Raw genomic sequence first — 17677 nt, forward strand, 5'->3', positions numbered from 1 at the left:
CGTTTATGAAAAGATGGATGAGATGAAGGATCAATTCCTTGAGTTGCGCAAGGAACTGAAGACGCTGAGAGGCAAAGATCTGTTTGGGAAGAGTGTTGTTGAATTGTGCTTGGTACCCAATGTGAAGATCCCAGTTAAATTCAAAGTGCCTGACTTTGAGAAGTATAAGGGAAACATGTGTCCACTCAGTCATCTAGTGATGTAAGCTCGCAAGATGTCGACCCAGACAGATAACGATCAACTGCTGATTCACTATTTTCAGAACAGCCTGACGGGTTCTGTGCTTCGTTGGTAAATGGGGCTAGAGAGTGCAAGCATCCGCACTTTCAATGATCTAGGAGAGGCCTTTGTGAAACAGTATAAATATAACATGGATATGGCTCCGGACAGAGATCAGTTGAGGGCAATGTCCCAAAAAGATAAGGAAACCTTCAAGGAATACGCCCAGAGATGGAGGGAATTGGCAGCTCAGATAGTGCCACCCTTGGAGGAGAAGGAGATGACAAAGATCTTTTTGAAGACTTTGAGCTCTTTCTACTATGAGCGCATGATTTCTAGTGCTCCCTCGGACTTTAACGAAATGGTAAATATGGGGATGAGGCTAGAAGAGGGAGTCCGCAAAGGAATGTTGTCTCGTGATGACAATTTGGCAAAGAAGTATGGAGGATTTGCCAGGAAAAAAGAAGGGGAGACTCATGTCGTTTCTTCCCATATCAAGAGAAGGCCCTCTATAAGGAGGAAGGAAGTACGACCAACTGTCAACCAACACCATGTGGCTCATATATCACGTGCTTTCAGAGAAGCTCAACAACCACAACAACAACCTCGTCAACAACAGCAGGCTTACAAGCCTCGCAACAATAATAACAACAACACTAGCAACTATGACAGGAAGAGGGTGACTTTTGACCCGATTCCTATGACCTATGCTGAATTATATCCTTCCTTGTTTGATAGGAAGTTGATAACTCCACGTGATCCTCCTACTGTGCCAGCCAATCCCCAATGGTGGTACAAGCCCGAACTTCATTGTGTGTATCATTCCGGTTCTCCCAGACATGATGTGGAGAATTGTTTTCCATTGAAGACCAAGGTGCAAGACCTTGTGAGGAGTGGGATACTATTCTTTGAGGATGTAGACCCGAATGTCAAGAAGAACCCATTGCCCGAGCATGGGAAGGAAGTTGTCAATATGGTTCAGGGATGCCCTGGAAAATACAAAGTCCTTTTTGTGAATGATATAAGGCAATCCTTGGTAGAGATGCATAGGTTGTTGTGTGAGCACAGTCATTATGAGCATGATCATGATAGATGCCATGTGTGTACTATCAATGAAAGAGGATGCCACAAAGTAAGGAAGGACATCCAAGAGATGCTAAACCAAAGGATGATTGAGATACTTCAGAATCGTAATGAGGATGAAGTTGATGTTATCACTCCAGTGTTCAATATTCCTGATCATGTTGTCATTAAGTATGATGGAAGCAAGAAGAAGGTGGTGCTAACTCTTGTGATTAAGCCAGCATGCCTTGTCCCGTATTTATCAGATAGAGCGGTTTCGTACCGTTACAATATTGTTATGCTGGAAGATGGGAAAGAGGTGTTGTTGCCCTCAACCTCTGTTGTAAGCATTTCCGATGTTAGTAGAGTGACCCGTAGTGGTCGTGTTTTCTCGGCTCAACTGAAATCCCATGAAGACGTCGTGAAAAGGGATTTTGTCAGTCTTGCCAGTCCTGTGGGGACTTCTTCTTCAAATCATTCTACTCCTGTTGTGAAGGGTGTTGACCCTGTTGTTGTCAAATCTGTTAAAGCTCCTATCCTGGTTGGCCAGTCTGGCATGTTGAAAGAGGATGGTGATGAGATGCTAAGGCTCATAAAGAGGAGCGAGTACAACATTGTAGAGCAGTTGCTTCAAACTCCATCAAAGATATTTGTCCTATCTTTATTGATTAATTCAGGGCCACACCGCGAGGCATTGCAAAGGGTGTTGGACGTGGCATATGTTGATCACGATGTCATGATTGAACAGTTTGATAGCATTGTTGCAAATATAACTGCCTGTAACAATTTGAGCTTATGTGACGCTGATCTTCCCGAGGAGGGAAAAGACCATAATTTGGCCTTACATATATATATGAATTGTAAAGACGATGCATTGTCCAATGTGTTAATGGACACAGGGTCATCACTTAATGTATTGCCAAAGTCCACTCTCGCCAAACTTTCATATCAGGGGCCTCCCATGAGGCAGAGTGGAGTGGTAGTAAAAGCATTTGATGGATCGCGTAAAACCGTGATCGGTGAATTAGACCTCCCGATCAAAATTGGACCTAGTGATTTCCAAATCACTTTCCAAGTTATGGACATACATCCGTCATACAGTTGTTTGCTTGGTAGACCATGGATTCACGAGGCAGGTGTCGTGACATCCACCTTACACCAAAAGTTGAAGTTCGTTAAGAACAAGAAGTTGGTGGTGATAGGGGGAGAGAAGGCTCTCTTGGTCATCCATTTATCTTCCTTTTCCTACATTGATGTTGAGGATGAGGTTGGAACTTCGTTCCAAGCCTTATCTATTGCTGAGCCTTCTAGGAAAGGACTTTCTTCGTTTGTCTCCTATAATGACGTGAAGTTGGCCATTGAGCATGGTGCAACTAATGGTTTGGGGAAAATGATAAATATGGAATATAATAAGTCCCGGGCTGGTATAGGGTATTCTTCCGGTGTTTCTAATGATCTTGGGTTGTTTCAGAGTGGAGGTTTCATCCACACCAATGAAGATCAAGAAGCTGCTGCCATCACTGAAGAAGATGAAGAGGAAGACCTTGGCAACTTTGTCATACCTGGAGGAATCTGCAATAATTGGGTCACTATTGATGTTCCAATAGTTATCCATAAGTCAACGTAATGTGTTCATTTTGTTTAAAAACCCTTCTCCCACGCCAAAAGGAGAAGTGAAGACATTGTTGGCATAATTGATTAATACAATGATATTCATTCAATAATCGCATGTTAAATGTTTGTTTTATCAAATTATTTTTGCTTTTTGCTTTTTGCATGAAATTGGTGATCACCATAAAACCCTAAAAAGAAAATAAAATCAATCTTTTCATCTGCATAATGATTTTCCTTAATTGAATTCTGAAATCTCTTTTATACTCAAAATCATTATGCAGGTTAATCAAACCCATTGAACATAATGATCCAACACCATCTCCCAACTTTGAGTTCCCTGTATTTGAGGAAGAAGATGATGATGTTGAAGAGATTCCTGATGAGATTACCCGTCTGCTTGAGCATGAGGAGAAGATCATTCAGCCACATCTTGAGAATCTGGAAACAGTCAACTTGGGGTCTGAGAATTGCATTCGTGAAGTGAAGATTGGGGCACTCCTTGAAGAGTCTGTTAAGAAGGGGTTAATTGAGTTGCTACAAGAATATGTCAACGTCTTTGCCTGGTAGTATGAAGACATGCCTGGGCTAGATACTAATGTCGTGCAACATTTCTTGCCGTTGAAGCCTGAGTGTGTGCCTGTGAAGCAAAAACTCAGAAGAACTCATCCTGATATGGCAGTGAAGATTAAAGAAGAAGTTAAGAAGAAAATTGATGTTGGGTTTCTGGTGGCTTCTACATATCCTCAATGGGTGGCCAATATTGTGCCTGTACCTAAGAAAGATGGAAAAGTCCGAATGTGAGTGGATTACCGTGACTTGAATAAACCTAGTCCAAAAGATGATTTTCCTCTACCACACATTGATATGTTGGTAGACAATACGGCTAAATTCAATGTCTTTTCATTTATGGACGGATTTTCCAGTTATAATCAGATTAAAATGGCACCCGAAGATATGGAGAAGACAACATTCATCACACCTTGGGGAACATTCTGTTATCGAGTGATGCCCTTCGGTTTGAAGAACGCCGGAGCCACGTATCAACATGCTATGAATACCTTGTTTCATGACATGATGCACAAGGAGATCGAGGTGTATATCGATGATATGATTGCGAAGTCGAAAATGGAAGTGGAACATATAGAATACTTGCTGAAGCTTTTTCAGCATTTGAGGAAGTACAAGCTCCGCTTGAATCCGAACAAGTGTACATTTGGAGTCCGTTCCGGCAAGTTATTGGGCTTTATTGTCAGCGAGAGAGGTATTGAAGTTGATCCTGCCAAGGTCAAAGCAATACAAGAGATGCCTGCGCCCAAAACTGAGAAGCAAGTCCGAGGTTTTCTTGGCCGCTTGAATTACATTTCGAGATTTGTATCCCACATGACTGCCACATGTGCGCCAATATTCAAGCTCCTATGGAAATATCAGCGTCATGATTGGACCGAGGATTTCCAAAAGGCCTTTGACAGTATCAAAGAGTATTTCTTCGAGCCTTCAATTCTGTCTCCGCCTGTTGAAGGGAGACCATTGATTATGTACTTAACTGTGCTTGATGATCCCATGGGTTGTGTCCTTGGTCAGCAAGATGAATAAGGAAAGAAAGAATATGCAATATACTACTTGAGTAAGAAGTTCACTGACTGTGAGTCTCGGTACTCAATGCTTGAGAAGACATGTTGTGCTTTGGCTTAGGTTGCTAAGCGCTTACGTCAGTATTTGTTGAATCATACGACTTGGTTGATATTCAAAATGGATCCGATCAAGTATATCTTTGAGAAGCCTGCTCTAACTGGGAGAATTTCCCGTTGGCAGATCTTATTATCTGAGTATGATATTGAGTATCGAGCTCAAAAAGCTATTAAAGGTAGTATCTTGGCCTACCATTTGGCGCATCAACCAATTGAAGATTATCAGTCTATGCAATACGACTTCCCTGATGAAGAGATTCTGTATTTGAAGATGAAAGATTGTGATGAGCCTACGCTCGATGAAGGGCCAGAGCCCGGTTCCCGATGGGGTATCGTGTTCGATGGCGCTGTCAATCAGTATGGAAATAGTATTGGGGCAGTGATTATTACTCCTCAAGGCATATATTTTACTTTTACAGCAAGGCTAACTTTCAAATGCACGAATAATATGGTGGAGTATGAGGCTTGTATTATGGGTTTGGAAGAATGCATTGATCTTAGGATCAAACATCTTGATGTTTATGGCAATTCGGCCCTTGTTGTTAATCAGATTAAGGGTGAATGGGAGACGAATCATCCTGGCCTCATCCCATATAGAGATTATACGAGGAGGATTTTAACTTTCTTTACTAAGGTTGACTTCCATCATATTCCTCAAGATGAGAATCGGATGGCGGATGCTCTCGCTACGCTTGCTTCAATGATTGCTATCAATTATTGGAATGAAGTCCCAAATATTACCGTGATGTGCTTGGATAGACCAACTCACGTGTTTTTTCAGTTGAGGAGGTGAAAGATGATAAGCCGTGGTATTATGATATCAAGTGTTTTCTCTAAAGTCAGACCAACCCGCCTGGGGCATCTGTTAAGGATAAGAAGACTTTAAGGAGATTATCTGACAGTTTCTACTTTAATGGTGATGTGCTTTACAAGAGTATATTTGACATGGTTCTGCACAGATGCGTGGATAGACACGAAGCAGACCTGTTAATGACTGAAGTCCATGAGGATTTATTTGGTACGCATTCCAATGGACATGCTATGGCTAAAAAGATGTTGAGAGCAGGCTACTATTGGCTGACAATGGAGTTTGACTGCTGCAAGTTTGTGAGTAAATTCCATAAGTGTCAGATTTATGCGGATAAGATTCATGTTTCTCCGACACTTCTGAATTTTATTTCCTCACCATGGCCTTTCTCCATGTGGGGAATTGACATCATTAGCATGGTTGAGCCCAAGGCGTCAAACAGTCACCGTTTTATTCTCGTAGCCATTGATTACTTCACCAAGTGGGTTGAAGCGGCATCGTATGCAAATGTGACCAGGCAGGTGGTCGTGAAGTTTATCAAGAACCAACTCATATGCAGGTATGGTGTGCCAGACAGGATCATTACTGACAATAGATCCAACTTGAACAATAAAATGATGAAAGAGCTGTATAGTGAGTTCAAGATTGCACATCATAATTCTTCTCCCTATAGACCCAGGATGAATGGGGCTGTTGAAGTTACTAACAAGAACATTAAGAAGATTATTCAGAAGATGGTTGTTACGTACAAAGATTGACATGAGATGTTGCCATTTGCTTTACATGGCTATCGTACATCTGTCCGCACTTCAACAGGGGCAACCCCTTTCTCTCTTGTATATGGCATGAAGGTCGTGCTCCCCGTAGAGGTCGAGATCCCATCAATGAGAGTCTTGATGGAAGCCAAGTTGACTGAGGCTGAATGGGTTTAGTGTCGTTATGACCAATTGAATTTGATTGAAGAGAAAAGATTAATTGCCATGTGCCATGGTCAATTATATCAATAAAGGATGAAGAAATCTTTTGAAAAGAAGGTCAAGCCTCGTGTGTTCCGAGAAGGTGACCTCGTACTCAAGAAAGTCTTGTCTTTCGCGCCCGACTCCAGGGGCAAGTGGACTCAAAACTATGAAGGTCCATACGTTGTTAAGAGAGCCTTTTCAGGCGGTGCTTTGTTACTCACAACTATGGATGGGGAGGATTTCACTCGTCCTGTGAATTCAGATGCAGACAAGAAATACTTCGCCTAAAAATAAAAATAGAATAGCTCGCTAAGTTGAAAACCCGAAAGGGCGGCTTAGGCAAAAATGAGCGTCTCGGTGGATTGAAAACCCGAAAGGGCGATCCAGGCAAAAGTTTGAGACATGAAAAATAAGTGAATATATATATCCCGCTAGATTGAGTACCTCACCCTAGGGCAATCTAGGCAAAAATTAGGGATTTGGCAAGTAACTGCATCCTGACAAGACTTCGTTCTACAAATGTCATCTGTCAAAGATTCTCGCTCAGTCATCATCAACTGAAGTTTTGAATCCAGTGGATTCAAAGTTGGTGGAGAAACGGTCATTATGTTCAATGTAGCATTTTTCCATGTATATCACCAATTTCAAATTTGTAAAGATCCATTGAGTCTCGCCATTTGCAGACTACAATTCTCTTAAATAAATTTGAGCCTTTATGCAACTCTTTGCACTCTTATTTGTTTCTGTTCACAAATGTTTACATGTTTTAATTGATGAATATCATTGTTTTGAACAAATAAAGTTTTCATAAATAAATTTCTTTTAAACAAAGTGTGATCAGTCACCATTTACATTGAACTTTCATTACTGATCCAACGTAAAACAGAGGCATTTGACACGCTGTGCAAGAATTTATGGTACATTTCGAGTTAGTTTTACTTCCGTCATTTTATTTACACGTTTTTAATCTTTGTTATGTTTTACCTTTTTTTATCGTGATTTTATGCGTGGGATAGCTGTGTTTTTGTCCGACAGATCCAGGTAGAGGAACCGAAGAACTTAGAACAAGACAGGGCAAGATTCCGGCACGCAAAGGAGTAGAAAACCCCGGTACAGGAGGCCTGACACGGGCCGTGTCAGGGCAAGGTAAGACAAGTGAAGAAAACAGTAGCCTGACACGGGTCGTGTCACGCAGAGCCCTCAACCGTGTCACCCCCTGCCATGGGCGTGTCAGCTTAAACCGTAGGCTGAAACGGCCACCCGTGTTAGTTGACACGGGCCGTGTCAGCCCAAGCCCAAAAATTCCAGTTTTCTCGGGCTTTTCATTCGTCGGGCTTTTTAGAGACATCTGTGGACCTGTCCAACTGCTGCTGAGAATTTTCACTATAAAAAGAGGTCTTCTACCAAAGGAAAAATCATCTTGGAATACGGCAAAACATAGTATTGTGAAGCAATAAGGTATGACAGAGATCAAGGCATTTAGAGAGCTGAAGATATTCATGAGCGGGAGCGATTGAAGATCAAAGTCATCCAATTATTTGTAATGTGTAATTTTTGTCTTGAATTTGTTTTAAACAATATGAGTACCTAAACCCCCCAATGCTAGGGGGTGTCCCTGATTTAGAATTATAATGAATTTGAGTTTACGTTTGCATTTATAATATTATTTTTACGGTAACCTTTTGATGTGTTTATTGCTTTCTCTTTCGGACAAATTGAGATTGATTTGTGGTTATCAATTAGGTTGGACCGCCATTGATAAGGTTTTCATAAGGTTACTCTACAGTAGATATCACCTAGGACTAGGGGTACCCTGTATTAACCAGAGTATTCTTGATATTATACAGCTTAACTTCACCCTAATTGGCTATGGACATAGGAATTAGGGTAGATTGATTAAAGGTTTTCTCACCAAGGACTTGGGAGAAAATACCCTTAAGAACTGGTAGTAATTGATATTTGTTGATGCAATATTGACTCAGAGTTGTTACAGGGATAAATCATACACCTTCCCTGGCATTGTTCCTTTTTCTCTATAAACCCTTATTTTCATCCTTCTTTACCTTCACTTTTATTATTATATTTTTACACTCAAAAACCAAATTAATACTTTTTGTTTAATTGAATGATAATTTAAACTCAATATTAACTTGCAGTCCTTGAGATCGACATTCGGGGAATTTCCCCATTATTACTATAAAAGGCAAAATAGTACGCTTGCTATTTTCCCGATCAAGTTTTTGGCGCCGTTGTCGGGGACTGCCAAAAATATAGAGTTTAATTTTATTTCAATTAAAATTTTGTTGCTCTGCAATAAAATTATTTTTCTGTCATTTATAATTTACTAATTTGTGTATGTGAGGAGAACCCTCAGCTGAATTTCTTTTTGACACAGAGATCGAGAGAACCCTTTGTAACACCTCAAAATTTGTCCTCCTCTCTTGGGACTAGCTTAGCATATTGCATATCATTTTGTAGGTCATTAGGCATTGCATATTTGCATATCATGTGGTTACATGGAACAAGTCATCCTCCTAAGTCTTGATCAGAAGATAAAGAGATTAAGATGCAAGCTAAGGTTTCATGGACTGATCATTAATCATCTGAGGATGTGTGATTCAAATTAGGGTTTCTTGGTTGTCAAGGAGATTGAGCTTCATCTTGGTTGAAATGATACATCATCATCATGGTTTTATCATCACCAAGAGATTCCTTATGCTTGATCATATTCCTTGAGATTAGGGTTTTGACCACTGGTCAACCCTAATCAGTTGTATTGGGCCAATCAAGGCTTGGCAAGGAGATGGGGTTTTCAGTGGATATGGGGATCATCATATGGTTATATTGAGATTATGGAAGCTAGGGTTTCATCATTGAGCCATATCATCAGGAGTTTGAGGCTCAATTTGATCAGTCAAGCTGAAATTCATCTATCAGTCAGAAAAAGTCAACTGTGATCAACTGTGCCTGAATTGATGGATTTGGAGGTGGGAGAGGGTTGGAGACATTTCATTCATGTCCAAACAAGTTTCATTTGACATTTCAAAGATCAGGAATGAAGAAAATAAAGTCAGATGAAAACTTTCCAAAAATAGAAAGTGACTTGTAATTGAAAATTGCCAAAAATGGAAAGTTTTTCTCCTCAAAATTACATGTCCAAAAATGCTTCAAATGAAAATTTGTTCAACATGAAAGTTGTAGATATTGGTCTGACCTTTCCAAAATGTCCAAGAACATGAATTTCTCATTTGTGGTTGGCAAGTTATGGATTGATCATTGTCCAAAAAAGTTGAATTTCAAAGTGGTATAACTTTTGATTCACAAGGCCAAATGGAGTGAGGTTTCTTTGAGAAAAATTCTTTTGATGTCCTCTATCCAAAACAAGCATTACCTGTCATGAAAACTCATCACACAAAAAGTCCATTTTTCAAGTGGACCAATTTTGAAAAAGGGAGGGAAAAAGGTGTTTTTGAGAAATAAGCCTTGTTTTCACATGATTCCAATTGCATTAGCTCACCAATACCATTTGAAACTTGCTGCAACAAAAAAATTCTACTGTTACATTGGGTTTGCATAAGTGAGGGTGGATTGGCTAATTACCATTTAGCATAAAAGTGCATTTTCACTAATCACTCACATTTGGCTAAACTTGATTAACAAAATGGATTAATGCATCATATAAATGGTTAATCATAACCGAAAATCAGATTAACATTCATTCATCTCAGATCTAGATCCAAAATTGCACAATTCTCTCAACTTTTCATCTTCACTTTTTTGCAATTTCTTCACAAGCCTAGCCAAGATCTTCATTGTTTCATCATCTACAATCATTGTTGAAGCTAATTGAAGCAAGATTTCATCACTATCAAGCCAAATCGTGGACTGTTAAAGTGAGGTGCAACAATGGCAAATGGAGATTTCATCAAGATCGTGCGTAATTGAGCAACAAACCTTGTTCCATTCACCTATCCAAGCATCATAGAAGTTCTGTTTTCACATTTCAAAGCTTAAAACGCGCGATTCAACACCTGTGCTTCAAGGAAGGTCAGATTTCGACCTTAATAATTCATGAAATTGTTTGATGCTTTAGATAGATCTCTTAGAGTAGGTAAATCTGCACTTTGAACCGCTGATTTTCGTTGAGAAATGAGAGAGATATATGGATTTGAACATTCATGCATGAAGATGTTTGCATTCAATTCTCTTAAATTAGGATGAATTAGGCTTAATGAATGTGATATTGTTGATGTACGTTGTGAGACCTTTCCATTGATATAAGGTTTGTGTGATTTGGTGACAAAAAGTTCTTGAGTGATGAATGTATGAAGAACATGTATGAACATTTGAATAATTTCCAGAAAAGTTGTTTTGATCCAAAGTAGCGTTACTGTTCATGATTATTGGTGTTAGCACGCTGGATTTAGGTTACTGTAGCGATCGATCCTGGCCACCAGCAGATTACACTTTGGCATGTGCATTTTCTCATCATATGTTATCATGTTCACCATGCTTATTTCATACTTTTTTTAATTTTCTTCCACATGAAAAAATTCATAACTCACAAACCATTAATCCAAATTGAATGAGATTTTTTCCACCATGATCCTTGTAACCTCTAGTATTTTTTGGTGATTTTTGTTGAAATTGTGCACGTGTGATTTTTGGAATGGCCTAGGGTTTGCTCATACATGTTATTTGTTGCACCTTGCTTGATGTTTTGATCATGAAATGATGATGCTTAATTGGATGGAGCTGAAATTTTGCAGGTGTAATCTAGAGACCTTAAGTGACATTTTGGCTTTGAGTTTGTGATTTTATCATTCTTGGTTTGTGAGATATGACCTGATCATTATAGGTATGACAATTTGTGTCACACCATGTCTTACTTGACTTCATAATTTTTGTTACCATGCCATATGAACTCAAAATGGTTTGAATTTTTGCATGTTGATACTTCTGGACGTTAGGTTCACATGTGAATTTTTCTGGAATTTTTGAATGCATTTCCAATTTGATTGAGAATTTCCTTTCTGTTTAACCAAATGTGGACCTTTTGTGAGTCATGATTTTAATTGATTTGTGAAATTCTTGATATGTATTGGATGAACTTGATATTTTGTGGAGTGATTCTAGACATCTTGAAGTGTATTATGGTTTTGGTTTGGTGCATTTATCATGTTCCTACACTGTTTTATGCTTGCTTGAAGTTGATACATGATATTGTGCCTTGTTTAGACTTGTATGAGCATGCTTTAACTTGATGAATTTAATTGACTTCCTTCCCATTATCCAATTGGCTTGAAAATTGGTGTGATTGACATGTAATGAATGCTGTTTAGCTGTGAATTGTTTGGGGATTTATTGAATTGTTTTGGATTGAGTTTGAATCGATTCATTCTGTTTGGTCCAATGAGCTTCTAAATGACATGCTTTGCACTATTTGCTTCATGAAATGATAATGGTTGGTGATATGAACATGGGACCAATTGTATTTGTTTCTAAATTGATTGAACTTGATTTTTGACAATTTTCATGTTCTGTTTTGAAATATTGATCCCATTTTGACCCTAGGCTTTGTCCTAGGGGTTTGCTTCTCATGATTGAGTTGTGTTTTCAAGACAAAAGGCAAATGGAATGGAGGAATTAATACACTTGGCTTGAGTTGTTTCTTTTGATTGATGTTGATTAACATTAAGTTTTTTTTGTAGGTGGTTTCTAAGTCATTTGTGTTGCGCATTGGCTTATGCTTTGCTTGATGCATTGCTTATGTACAGTTAACTGTTGACTTCCAATTTGTCTGTTTGACTGTTTGAACTGTGTACTGACTGAATTAGATTGATTTCAGGTACCTTAGTTGCTATAGTTCATTGTGAACTTGCTTGTGCTGCTGCTTGGTTGTGTTAACCAATTGAGGTAGAATCACTAACTCCATGTAGTCTGGAAGACCTGGCCTGTTACTTGGCCAGGCACCTGTCTGAAGTCCTCCTTAAGAGGCAATGCTTGTGCTTGTTTATTTTTGTCCCCAAGCAGGAAAAGACCTTTGTTAAGGCAATTGGCAGACACAAGAGATGTGCAATCCATCTCCTGCTCTTCTGTTGAGTCATCCCTTGGCTCACATCACATGTTGATGCCTTGTGGATCCTAACCCAATATCCATGTACAGTTGTACAGTTGAGTCAGTGTCATAAGTGTAGAAGGGTTCCCACTTTCTGGACCCACACTTCATTGTCTGAAGCTCTCCCAGGCCAGGGATAAGAGCTGTGAAGTCTAATCTTCACTCACCTTTCATCAGCTTCACCTTGACTCTCAATGTCAAGGTTAAGAGCTAACATCACCTGATACAGTTGGTTTGCTTTTGCAGCCCAACCCCTTTGTGTGAGCCCACTTTGTCTGGATATAGTGTGTGTTATTTGTGTTTGTTTACTTTGATTGATCTGCCTGTTTAGGTTTAGCTTGCTACCTGTGCAAGTTAGGATAAAAACCATAACTTAGGGATGATATGCATGATAACATCTAGGCTCGAGTCCAGCTCCTTAGTAGTGTGTCTCCCTTTGTATCTGGTTAGAATTTCTTTCCCGTTCAGGGGAACTACGTCGCCCTGATCCTCATACCAGATGAGGTACGTAGGCAGGAGACCGTGCGAGGTCTCTTCGGGCACCCTTTTTTCCTTTTTGTGTGTGTTTGCTTGACAGTTACTAGGCTCGAGTGCCTGACTCCTTAGTAGCTTGTTGTTTGTTTCTTCTTGTGTGTCGGGATATGGATGTAAGACCAGCGATTGGCTGTCCGTATCCTGATTGTGTTTGTTTGGTTCGGAAGCCGATGTAAGTCCAGCGATTGGCGTTCGGGTTCCATGTTTGCCTGTTTTGTGTGTGTCTTGTTTGGCGTGCGTGAGCCGAACTACGGCAGCTCTGATTCTCGTTCCAGACGAGATACGTAGGCATAGGATGCGATATCCTAGCGAGCCCTCTCCCCTCTTCCTCCACCTGTGTTGTCTTCAGTGTGTGTGTGTATGTGATGTTTGTTTTAGCAACCTTAACCTATCTTTTGAGCGTGGATCCCGTCAAGTACGACGGATGCATAGGGGTGCTAATACCTTCCCTTCGCATAACCGACTCCCGATCCCATTCTCTTTGGTCGCGAGACCATGCTTTTCCCAGGTTTAGTTCGAGCGTTTCCTTTCCCTCTTTGGGATAAATAACGCACGGTGGCGGCTCTGTGTTGTTTTTGTTTCAGCCCGCCGGTTGTTTTTCGCGGATGCGACAGCTGGCGACTCTGCTGGGGACTAGACAGTTGACCTATTGCTGGTCCATCTTCCCTAAGCGAGTCTCTCCTAGCGTTCTAGGATAGCTTAGGTTGCTTGTGCCGCTTTATTTATTGCATTTATTATTCTGTTGTGTATATATTTGCATAAATGTTTGCATGCATCATACTATCATGTTGCTGTCCTCTGCACAGGTGGTTCCGTTGTTTTGGGGTGGGTGTTCTGAGTGGGGCTAAAACCCAGGCCCCAGTATACACCTAGGATTAGTGTGGTCTCACGTTCCTCACATGCTGGTTGGGCATGTTGTTGCGACGTGACATACCACAAGCCGGACGAGGTTCATCTGAGAGTGCTCTTCCTCAGTGGGGTTTTCCACTATGGTTGGGTTACCTCTTTTGAGCTATTGACTTCGGTGACCGATCTTTCCCGGATCTTTGGTTTAGACGATCTTAAGGGAGCTATAATGGCACACCCGAAAGGGCAAACCCATTGAGTATCTCTGCCCGATTGTCGAGACTATTATCCGCCTTAGGATGACCTGATTAGAATTCACCTGTGAGGGGAGGGTGATTCTTACAGATGCATGTTCTGTCGGTGACTTTGATGGTGACTATTGGTTCCGTTGATCAGAGTCCTATTTATAAGTCGGATTTATGTGCATTTATTTCCGAGATGCCGAAGTGTTGTCCGTGTTATTTATCAGTGGGGATCCGTTTATTTCAGGATTCCCCGGGTCGATTCAGAGATTGTTGTGGATATCTGTTCAGAGATTGTGTGATGATGATGGTGATGTATCTTTCAGTTCCGTTTATTTCGGAATACCAAGTCGAACTTCTGGTTAATCAGTACCTCAGATGGTTGGTGATCAGTTCAGAGATCAGGGTTCAGTGCAACAGATGTTCAGATCAGATGACTTGGAGGATGGCACAATGCATTGCATTCATTCATCAGCATCATCACATTTTGCATTTACCTGCATCTAACACATGTTTATCCATATACAGGGACATTTTTGATCGAGATCCTGGTTGAGGGACTTTTTGCTCAGACATGAGGCCCGGTTTGAAAGATGATGTTGCCTATAGCTTCTTTGACCCAGAGATCAGTGTGCTGAAGGATATGATAGCATTGATTGCACCCGACCATGTGGGGATGTTTCGAGAGGCATACGGTGGTATTCTGAAGATGGTTTTCAGACTCACAGACAGAGATAGGAGTGTCATTCATACTCTCCTCCAGTTCTATGATCCTGGTTTGAGGTGCTTCGTCTTCCCAGATTACTTATTGGGGCCTCTGATGGAGGATTATGCTGGTATCTTGGGCATTCAGATCAGAAATCAGGTTCCTTTCTATGCTACTAAGGAAGAACCTGATATTGGAGGAATTTCCCGTGCTCTTTATTTGAGTCCGGAGATGGTTAAGGGGAGTCTGAAAGAGAAGGGGAAGTTGCCTGGTTTCCATCTGAGTTTCCTAGAGGCTAAGGCCAAAGAGCATGCTAAGTTGGGTAACTGGGAAGCTGTTTGTGCTTTGATTGCTGTGGGCATTTATGGGATTATTCTGTTTCCTAATCAGAAGAGCTTCGTAGATATTAATGCCATTCGCTTGTTTGTTCAGAGGAATCCTATCCCTACCTTGGTCGGAGATGTCTATTACTCGGTCCATAACAGGAACGAGAAGCAGCGTGGGGGATTGATTCGATGTTGCACTCAGTTGCTATACAAGTGGTTTATGGGATATTTGCCTACCAGGGGTGCTTTTGTTCTTCTTGGCCAAAATGTCAATTGGGCGACCAAGCCGATGGGTTTGAGGGCCAAAGACATAGCTTGGACTCACAGTAGTGGGGTTGGACAAGATTTCATTTGCAGTTGTGGGGGTTTTCCCAATGTGCCACTTATAGGAGTTCAGGGTTGCATTAATTATAACCCGACACTTCTTAAGAGACAAATGGGATTCGCTATGGAGCTTCCTCCGTTCAAGAGTGAGGTTCAGGAAACTTTGTACTTCCCGGTTGAGGGCAATCAGGCCAAGTTAAGACAAGTATCTGATGCATGGCGCAACATTCAAAGGAAAGGCAAGTTTTCTTGGGGTAGAGCCAATAACAGGTCTTTTCCTCCGTTCGATGACTGGCTCAGTAAGAGAGTGGAGCTTATTTGTCTACTGTTTCCTATGGTTGATCCTTGGTATCCGTTGATTGAGGAATCTCCTTCTTCTGTTAGTATGGAAGAGTTCCTGGAGATGAAGCGGGAGAGAGATCAGTTGCTTGCGGAGAAAACGGAATTGGAGATGAGTGTCGCTCGGGTTCAGATGGCTAACCAGGAGATCAGAGTGAGGATGGAAGATCAAGACAAGCGACATGCCATGGAAGCAAAGCGCTTTGAGATGGATACTGCTTACTATGGGAAGATCAGCCAAGCTTTAGCGTCGTCTACAAAGGAGCACGACTTCACTAAGGAGAAGCTAGCCAGAGCTGCAAAAGTCATTGAAGATGAGAAGAGGAGGCAAATCCTCGTGAGAGATCAGAGAGATGCCAGAGCCAGAGTCCTTGCTGCAGAATGGGAAGCGGAGAAAGCAAAGATCATCGCCGAGAGAGATCATTATCTTGCTGAGAGAGATCATTACTTCAGGCAGATGAAGATTCACCAGAAAGAGGTGGGGAGATTACAGCAGGAGAACACAGAGCTCAGGTTCGCCGCAGAGTTCGCGAAGATGGTTGATGATATAGGGCCTTCTGTGGGACCCTCATCATGATAGACCTTTTTCTTTTGTGTGGATTACCGTCAGGCTTGTTGACGAAATTCATTTGCTTGTATTTCTTTCCTGATTCTGGAGGATTGTATTTGACTTGTATCAGCTTTGATGTATGACTATGGTGCTTATTGTGCATTTTGCTATGCGATGATTGTTTTCATTCAGTGATTGATCTTCAAGCTTTATTTGCTTTACCGTATGCACTCACACAGCACACACATGGTTGGGGGTATTTTGCTAAATCATATATCTCTGATATGTATGATGAAGTCGAATGTTGAATGTCAAAATATTGCTGCCGGGTTATTATCTATCTCGATGAAACCAGGATCGAGAGACAAAGTGTTCCTCATGTGGATAGACACTGCATTCATGCATGATCATAATAACATGTTTTATTTTGCAGGTATCAGTTCTAACGTGCTTGATTGTTTCAGGAATCATTGCTCGTGCTCGTAGAGTTGTACCTTTGCACTCAACACGCCCTCACAGATACTTTACTCGACGCAATACTCCCAGACTGATGGATCTCCCGAACACAGATATTCTCGAGCTGAAGGACAAGATGAATGAGCTGATCAACATCATGCAAGGTTTTGCAGTTGGTCAGAAAGCTCTAGCTGACAAAGTCGAGAAGCTCGAGCGGGCTTCAGCGGCTAATAGTGGTGTGAACCTAGATGGTGTCTCCAACCAGGGGCTGGGTGGTTCTCGAGATGGTGGCAAGAGAACAACCGTGGGTATAGTGAATAATGCTGCTGGTTTTGGTGCTGCTGGTGGTCAACCTGGTCAGAATCTGAAGGACAGTCTATTCCCGCCATTCTTCGGGGCTGATGATGACAGGGAGGAAGACAAAGAGGCTGATCAGTTCTCTATGCACAACGAACCGTTTGGTCAGTACGGTGCCCAACCACAGAATAAGGAGATTCAGTTGCTGGCTGAGAAGATCAGAGCTTTGGAAAGCTATGCCACTCCTGGGGTTGTCAACATGTCAAATATGGGGCTAGTCGAGGGGTTGTGATCCCACAGAAGTTCAAAGCGCCCGCTTTTGATAAATACAATGGGAGTTCCTGCCCGGAAACTCATCTGCAAGCATTCGTCCGTAAGATCTCTGCATATACTATGGACCAAAAGCTGTGGATGTACTTCTTCCAGGACAGCCTGTCTGGAGGCTCCTTGGAGTGGTACACCAAGCTTAAGTCGTCTGATATTAAGAGCTGACAAGATCTGGGGGACGCATTCTTTAAACAGTATCAGTTCAATGCTGATATGGCTCCAAGTCGTACCCAGCTGCAGGGAATGTCTCAGAAGAATAACG

Source organism: Lathyrus oleraceus, chromosome 5, assembly GCF_024323335.1.
Source record: "Lathyrus oleraceus cultivar Zhongwan6 chromosome 5, CAAS_Psat_ZW6_1.0, whole genome shotgun sequence".
NCBI lineage: Eukaryota > Viridiplantae > Streptophyta > Magnoliopsida > Fabales > Fabaceae > Lathyrus > Lathyrus oleraceus.